The following is a 9009-nucleotide window of genomic DNA, read 5'->3' on the forward strand; positions in this document are numbered from 1 at the left end:
TGCAGGCAAGTCTGTGCTCCTATGCCTGCATCCTCCACCAGTGTAGGGAGTTAGCTCGGGGGAAGGGCAGAGCACAGACCCACAAGAGACAGGTTGCAGTTATTAAGGGTGTTTTATTTTAGCTTAGTGCGCGTGTGTGTGTGAGTGCGTGGGGGGTGTGGCTGTCGCGTGACCTTCGTGACGGCGTGTCGGGGTTCCCGAGGCGAGGGCATGGGTCTCCCGTGCCGTCATCCACCGGCGCGTGCGTTTTCACCGCCCGGTGGCCTCGTCCACGCTCACACGGATTCTGTTCCTTCACCGTCGGTCTTCCTCCCGTATGGCCGGAAGCGCGCCCTTTTATCCTCCTCCTCTGTCGCCTGATTGGTGGACTTTTCCCGCCTGACTCCCCAATCGCCGGCCGGCGTAGTGTCAGCGGTCCCGCCCCGCCGTGCCGGTCCTTCCGGCTGCTGGTGTGTTTGGCACGAGGCTGTCCGCTTCGTGCCGGTGAGGCAGTTGGGGAAGGAGCGCCTTTCTTCTCCTGCGCGCCGACTGTTGGTCCGTCGCGACAGTATGTATACACACACACACACACACACACACACACACACACACACACACACACACACACACACACACACACACACACACATACATACATACATACATACATACATACATACATATATATATATATATATATATATATATATATATAGCAGTGATCTTGCATAAATAAATGGCAGGTCACTGAAAAATATTTTTCAAAAATGTTGACAGTATTGTCAGCATTTGACAGCCAGCTGATCCTAATCAACAATGTATAGACATGTATAAGTGTATAAAAAATTTGACACTAATTATTAGACTTTAACCACTGTTTTCATAGTGTTGAGAACTTTCTTCTTCAACAACGTGAAGTTCTTCAAGTCTCCGCAGATTTGAAATGATAGCAATGGATATAAATTTAACAAGATAACAACAAAGCATTCAACTAGGTCAAACATTTATTTCATGATTTCCTGACATTGCTCTACATTCTAAAGCTCAATTATATATAAGAAGGACAAAATGTATAGTATAGGAGTATCCAAGGACAAATTTTATTTCTCAAAATAAAGTGGCATGGGTCTTAAGTGTTTTTCAATATTTCAGACATTAGGACTGATCTGTTCTCCATAGTGAGCTGCACCTGCTTTTACAACCACCCCCCACCCCCACACCCTGAAAAATACTTTTGTCCCTTCTGCCTTACAAGCGTCTGTGCACTAATTGTGAATTAAGATCCCACCAAGCAAACACGGTGTTTGGTAGGGGAGAGAGAGACAGCAGTAAGGAGGTGTGGAAGGAGAATGAGTGGGTGGGCTGCAGAACGAGGTGATGAAGGGAACGACAGGACGAGCGCGAGAAATATGTGTGTGTGTGTGTGTGTGTGTGTGTGTGTGTGTGTGTGTGTGTGTGTGTGTGTGTGCTTGTGTGTGTGTGTGTGTGTGTGTGTGCGTATATGTGTGAAGCATGGAGTGACGGGGTGGGTGGGTTGTTTGAGCCGTATAGGTATCGTATGGATATCTGCCAAACCTAATGTAATAAATTGATGTTTTCCCGGGCCTGAAAAGAGGGACCCTGGCTTTTAAGTGGTGAGGGGCTGTCATCTCTTTGCATTTTGTGAGTTGGAGACGGGAGTGTGAATGTCACTTTCAAGTGGAGCTGCTCTGCTCTCCTAATGAGAGATGGGGTCTGCCTCATAGCCAGCCAAGGGGCCAAGGAGGAGACGCCACCCTCCCATAGCCTCCAATCCTCCCAGGGGCTGACAGCCTCCGATAAATCAAACTACTCACTTCCCTTGCCGCCTCCCCTACACCACCTGCAGTGGGAGGTGAGCAGTCATTTTCCGCAAAGAGAGAGAGAGAGAGAGAGAGAGAGAGAGAGAGAGTGAGTGACAGAGTGGGGGACAGGAGTAGGGGAAGGAGAGTGTGTGAACAGGGCAGGTAAAGAAAGTGAGAGAGTGGGGGATAGGATCAGAGGAAATAGCGAGTGGTGGGGAGTGAGTGAAAGAGAGAGATAGAGAGAGAAAAAAAGTGGACGGATACAAAGAGAAATGTAGAGAAGGCGAAAAGGGAAACAGTGAAAGGGAATGCGATGCACTGAAATAAGAGTGAGAGATCGAAAAAGCACGAGTGAGGACAAACAGAGGGCAATAAACAGTAGTTTCCCAGAAATAAACTTCTCTCAATTACATATTAATGGTGTTTGTTGAGTACTGTGGTGTGTGTCTATTAATCTCAGCACATATTCACAAGGTCTTGTTGTATTTCATACTCATACGCAGAATATTTTGTTTTACTTCCTTCTATGTGATTTCAATCTTTCAAGGTCCGTGCAGCCAAACTGCCTCAACAACCATAAACACTACTGTTGGCTTCTAAAGAAATACTTGCTATTGAAGTGCAGTATTTAAAAATGGATAAAGCTTTCATTATAGCAGTGTGTGATATTTTATACGATGCATTTGAACCAACTTTGAATACTAGGGTACTCTATTAATGGATTTGATAATTGTGTTCTGCAAGTGAACTCAGACAGGTTAGTAAACAATGTAGATTGGCAGCAAACTCCAAATGTAGAAAACTTTATATTTACTTGATTTAGTGCTCCAAAATGAATTTAGGGAAGCTGAATTTCATTATCTTAGCTGCCTAAACCAGAATTATTTCTATAACACTAAGCTAAAATGATAAGTGCACTGAAGAGGACCATTCCTTTGCATAGGTAACACAGGAAACTGCTATGTAGGGTGCCATTTTATTGATCCTTCAGCTGTACAACAAACCATATGTACCACTGCCACCCTCACTGGCCCAAAGTCTCTATTCCACAAAGACCGTCAAACAATATAATGGATATCACTTACCCTGGATTCCTTACATTATGTCCTTTAGAGAAAAGTCACATGAACTTCATATGACTTTTTAAAGCACATTCACATATGTTTCATTCGTACAGTATTTCACATTTATTGGACTTTTCACATGCAATGCATATTAAAGCACTGTGCTACAGGAAATAAGCTTATCACTTCACATCTCCAGGGTCCCCGGTTTAATCCTGATCTGTTCACATGTTCTCCTTGTGTCTGCATGGGTGTCATCCAGGTTTTCTGGTTTCCTCCAGCCTCCCTTTGGTGAATTGGCTACTTTAAATTGCCCCTAGGTATGAATGAATGTGTGAATGTGTGTGTATGTGCATGTTGTCCTGCTTTGGACTGGTGTCCAGTCCATGGTGTATTTTCACCTCATGCTCAGTGTTCCTGCCACAACATCCACCATGTCTCTGAGCAGGAGAAAATGGTGACTGATATGACTGAGTTATTTTCCTTCATGGTGTTTAAATATTACTTACATGTCTATCTCATATGAAAGTTATGTGATTTTTTCACTAATGGGTATTACTTCTATCTTTTTTCTATCTATCTATCTATTAATCTATCTAAATTTTCCTTTTTCCATTTTGTTACTGATTTTCTATTGTTTATACATCCAGGTTAGAAAGTGTTTTTATATCACCACTTGCAGTAGACCATTTGTACAAACTAGAAAACATAAAACATTTGTCTCTTGTCATTTAGGTTATGAATCTTTGCAGATTTATGAGATAATATGTATCACAGAGCCTTTAACTGCTAAGAGCATCTGCTAAATGTAATGCCAGTATAAATGGGAGGGCCTGCACTGGCACATGTCCAGCCAATATCTCCAGGAGATGTAAACTGTCTGGAGCAGTTCGGTTTCTGAGTTGTTATAGTGGAAACTGTAGAATACTTTCACTGTACTGCTTATGTCTGTGTCCTGGCCCGAGGCATCTAGTGCCTCAGTCCTGCAAGCTGCTAGGCCTACAGACCATGTGGACTGTTTAAATAGTATAACAATACAACTACTTTGTCTCCCTGAAAGATATAAATATCTACCTTGCATTTGTCTCTTAATGTGAAGAGTAGGAATCACTCTCTGATTGACTGTTGTCATATTGATGATGGTAGACCACTGGGAATCCATTTTCACTGAAAGAGCATATATGTTTATCGTCATTTTTGTTTCTCCATATTCTTGTCACTAGTTAGTGTTGTTTGCACATGGAAGACAGAAATGTTCAGTGAAAATTTTATGTTGACACATGTCGCAAGCAAAACTGCTCGTCGTTGAAAAGCGGGTATGTACAAACAAGTACACAATGAACACTAAAAAAAAAAGAAAAGAGTTCAGGTTAAAAAAAAACGTTAAGCATGCTAAGTAACTAAGGAAAACACGAGATTAGTGTTGGGGTGGTAGAGACAGACGTAGATGAATTCAGTGAGGTGGTGGGCCCAAAGCTGCGTGGATGCAGATTAAAGCGTGAGGTGGCAGTGTGAACCTTAGACAGATGGCAGCGCCTCCGCAGAAACGAGGAAGGAGGAGGGATAGGAGGAGAGGAAAATCCAGTGATGCGACCTGCAGGAGTAAAAATTGCTCGCATTGTTGTTTTCATTATCTTCCTTCTGTCATTTCTTGAGCTTTGTATCTTTGAAATGAAAGGAAGGAAAAGGGAGGTGGGGAAAAGAAGAGGAATATAGAGGAGGGGAAGAGGAGATGGGGAAAAAAAACCTGTGAAATTAATCTTTTGTGCAGGTCCTGATGGAGCAGAGACATGCTCAGACAAAAGGTAGACTGGGAGAGAAGCCTGGTGATTGATGAATAAAGTAAAGGTGTCAGAAGTGTATTATGTAAATGAGTGGAGCCAGGGAGCATTGCAGAAAAGGAATGAGTGAGAGGAGAGTAGTGCATGTGTCACTAGGGCTATCGTCCCCCAGTGTCACTCCTCTGCCATCTTTCATCTAGTCGGACAAGCTCTACAAGCAATCTGCCTGCTACTTTAGAGATGGCACAGAAAGAGACCCACGTCTGTCTGAATTCACCAAGGCCTGCTTGACCAGTACAGAACAGCAAGTGCATATTTACAGATTTGGGCAGCAGAGTGGCGGTGCTAAGATAAAGGCTGCTCATTTATCGTGAGTGTCAAGGATATTTGTGCTCCAGTGATACTATGTCTATACAGTCTTAGTGAAAATTGCTGTCTAAGCTATATAGGTAACACAGAAAAAACACATTCACACACGTGCACATGCACACACATGAATTCTGGAAAAGACCAAAAATCAGGATTTGATCAAAAGACGTTTTTCTGCTACTAATATACTTTGACATTTCTGCTTTAAGAAAACAAATATATTTTGCCCAAATGAAGTTGAAAATGTTGTAATTTAGGCTAGTTCCTAACTTTGCATTGGTTTTTGTTGTTGTTGTTGTTGTTTTTGCCTGCAAAGGTTGTCAGGTAAAAAAACAAAAACAAAAAACACAGTTTAACAAATGCAGCAAAAAGTTCAATCAAACTGCCTAAAAATGTCTAAAACTTTACTAGCTAATTGTGCTTTTCTCTTGATTTGATCAAGGTTAGGCTAGTTACACACCATACTGAAATGGTCATAAGCCTAATCAGTTCAGTTTGTAATCAAATACCAGGTGTTTGCAATGCACTCGCATCGTTAAAACAGAGAAGAGCACTTACACACTCTGTACAGATGACAGCAGAAAAAGTTTTAAAAGTGATTGAATTACTTGATAAAAAAAAAAAACATTAAAAACAATACATTTAGTCATCAGAACTGAACTCACTGAATGAATCAGCGATTAAGCGATTATTTCCCCACCGATGTAAGAGTAGACAGTCATCAGTGAGACACAGATGAGGCTTGTGTTTAAATGCCATGAGTGACTTTTACAACAGGCTGATGTGGATGATGCTGATAATCAAAGTAATAACTCATATCCCCACTGTTAGCATATAATTCTTTCGAATTTGCCATTAATGTTGTTTTTGCATGTAGACTATGGTATAAATGTAGAGGTGGGCATCTTTCGGTGGACTTGGGATGGAATCTTTAAATGTGATTTTCTCCCGTTTCACTTTTACCAGTAACCAGATTTTTACTGTAACCAGATTTTAAATGCTATAATGTTACATCTCGTAATACATGCAAATGGGAAACATATTTCAACAGATTTCAGTTCAGGAAAGCCTGCACTGCAGTTCTCAGGACTATATATACAGTAATAGAAAAAGTAAAAAATAAAACCAAGGCTGCCACACATATCCATCATGCCAGTTTCCCTTTGTCCAAAATGTGCCATTTATTCTAAAATGCATGCCCAAGTGCAAAAAGGCAAGAGAACGTATCATGGAAGTCAAATGATATAGAGTATATCACAAATAACTATGCAATATGTGTATAGAGGCATATTTGTTGTGAAATAACTGCATATAATAAATAACTGGAAATAACTGGATTGACAAGTAAAGAAAGGGGTTTAGCTGCTTGTGATGGAGTCAGAATGTTTACTGGCCAATGGCTAGTCAAGACATACTACATGCTATTTCCTTTTTTGATCTACTTCACACTTAAGCCCTTCCCTCTCTATAGACTACCCATCTTCAGTTATAGTGCTGCTGTAAAAGGCTTTTGGGTATAGTTTCATATACATTTCAAATTACTTTTTGTTTCATATACTTTGCAAATATTATTAAACCATATAACAACATGATTAAAAGCATACTTTTGGCAGGTCTATCATTCAATTCCCTCAAAAACTAAGTAACTTGGCCCCTGAAAATGAGATATAACCCCAAACCCCTTGTCTCAAATGTCCTTTTCCACTTCTGACCCAGAGCTACGCCCTGCCAAACAGCATGCTAGTGATGAAAAGCTATTCGATTGTGCTGAACAAGAAGTCCACAAATCGGCTTACTTATGCTCAAAAATGACAGCTTATGATGACACAAATGTATTTGAGTATGAAGCAGCTCAGAGCTTTCACACAAGCCAATAACATGCATAAAGATAATGCTTCACTGGGGTCTTGTTTTAAATGCATATAGGATTTCAGAATTAAGTGCCTTGCATTAGTTCAATCAATAACATGATGAGGAGAGGATTCACCTCCAGGAGAATCACTTCCACTTCCACTTACTGCCATCTGTAATACATAAAGAATAAAGAAAAAACTGTTTTATTGCTCTTATGCTGTTATGACCCCAGAGCTCCAAAGTGTTTTATTGCTCTTATACCACAGCAATTTGCCAAGAATACAATTATTTATTTATTAATGAAAAGACATGCCATACATTTTAACCGTTTATAATTACATTTAATCTCATGGAACATCAGTAAGGCTCTTGTTATCACTTATAGGCAGACAAAACTGAAGACAGAAAAAACCCCACAAACAAGCAGAAACTAAAGGTGGCTGCAGTAAAAGCCTGTCAAAGTATGTCATGGGAGGAAACTTAGCATTTGGTGATGTCCATGGGTTCCAGATTTCAGGCAGACATTGACCACAAAGGATATGCATGTAAGTATTACAAATAATCCTATTACTTATGATTGTGTTAATTTGTCCAATTACTTTTTCACCTGTAAAAATGAAGAGACTCTAAATAAAGGGCTGTAATTTCTTGTAAATTGCAATATTTTGTTAAACCCCTTGAATTAACGCTGATTATCTACACTTCAATCACATGTTGGTGCTTGATTTCAAATCTATTGTGGTGGTGTACAGAGGTAAAATAATTAAAATTGTGTCACTGTCTAAATACTTAAGGGCCTGACTGTATGTAATAGAAGTTATTAGCAAATGCACCCTCAAAGACATCTTTTTTTCTCTCTCTTGAAGTTGATAAGACAAAATCACATTGTTTGTCACATCAGTGAGAAACTGTAACAAGTGCAAAGTCCTCTGTCCTGAAGATAGATAGATGATAGATAACCTACAGACTATTATAAAGCGCTGACACTGGAGACTCCTTCCATAAATTATAAATGAATGTGTCCTCATCATAAGCTTCAACATATCAACAATTCTTTTTTTTTACTTTATGATTATCTTTTTTTATAACAACACTTTTTTATTCTATTCTTATAAATATGTCTGCTCTTTGCTTTAGATTATGTGGCCCGTCCACGATTGTCACAGATTTCCCCTCGCACTGACTGCTGGAGCATTCAGCACACAAGAACTGACTTTGTTTACTTTTTGACACACGTGTTGTGTTATGTATTATGTCATGTCTCCTCCCCACCTGCATTGTTATTGATTGTCTCCCTCACGTGTCATCATTATTCACAGCTGTTTATGTTATACCTTTAATTTCGTTGTATATTTAAACCCCGTGTGTATTTGTTCTGGTGAAGTATTGTGCGTTTCTGTGTTTTGCCACCAGAGCCATACCAAACCAAGCCTTTAGTTGTCCTCGCTTCCTCTGTTTTTGATCCTGCCCTTGTTTCCTTCCTTTTCTTTATGATGTCATGTTTATGCCCGTTTGTAGATCACCTGACCCATGCCTGTTTTTTGGAATTGATATTGCCTCACGATTTGGATTTGTCTGCCTGCCTTTAATAAAAGCTTTAACTGCACTTGCATCTGTCTCCAACCCTGATTTCATGACAACCATACAAATGCCAGTGAATGAGTTGTTACTATAGAAACAATAACACATTAGAATTTGTGTATTCATATAAACTTGTCATTTGAAATAAAGCTGGCACTACGGCTATGCTGTTACTGAAAGTTAATCAACACCTTTTGTCCAATCATACATGAGAACAACTCTGTAAGATTAACCTATACCATAAACACAAACACAGAAGAATGGAAATGATTTAAGAAGAACTGATGATGTCCTGACTTCAGCTATACACCACACAGCAGTCTTGGGCGACTAAAAATGACAAAGATGAATAGGGTCACCTCATAGCAAAAGCTTAGCTAATTACTAGCAGTCTGATTGCTAGTGTGTCTGTAGCTTTGTCTAAGTCACACAGGTTAACTAGATATCTCTTCCACTTGCACACTGTTTGTTCAGCAAGTGCACTGCTGAGAAAGCTATTTTCATCAAGTGTCTCATTATTAACGGATTCATAAATAAACACACTCTAATATTTCTCTC

At 39.9% G+C, this 9009-nt stretch overlaps 1 long non-coding RNA gene across 1 annotated transcript; it reads left to right on the forward strand.

Moving 5' to 3' along the window:
* Window positions 1-339: 339 nt before the first annotated feature.
* On the forward strand, window positions 340-8408 carry LOC128630444 (uncharacterized). The gene is made up of 3 exons (XR_008394776.1): window positions 340-547; window positions 7256-7415; window positions 8008-8408. It is a non-coding gene; the product is annotated as an uncharacterized LOC128630444 (long non-coding RNA).
* Window positions 8409-9009: the final 601 nt, after the last annotated feature.

Source organism: Ictalurus punctatus, chromosome 3 (genome assembly GCF_001660625.3).
Source record: "Ictalurus punctatus breed USDA103 chromosome 3, Coco_2.0, whole genome shotgun sequence".
Lineage (NCBI taxonomy): Eukaryota > Metazoa > Chordata > Actinopteri > Siluriformes > Ictaluridae > Ictalurus > Ictalurus punctatus.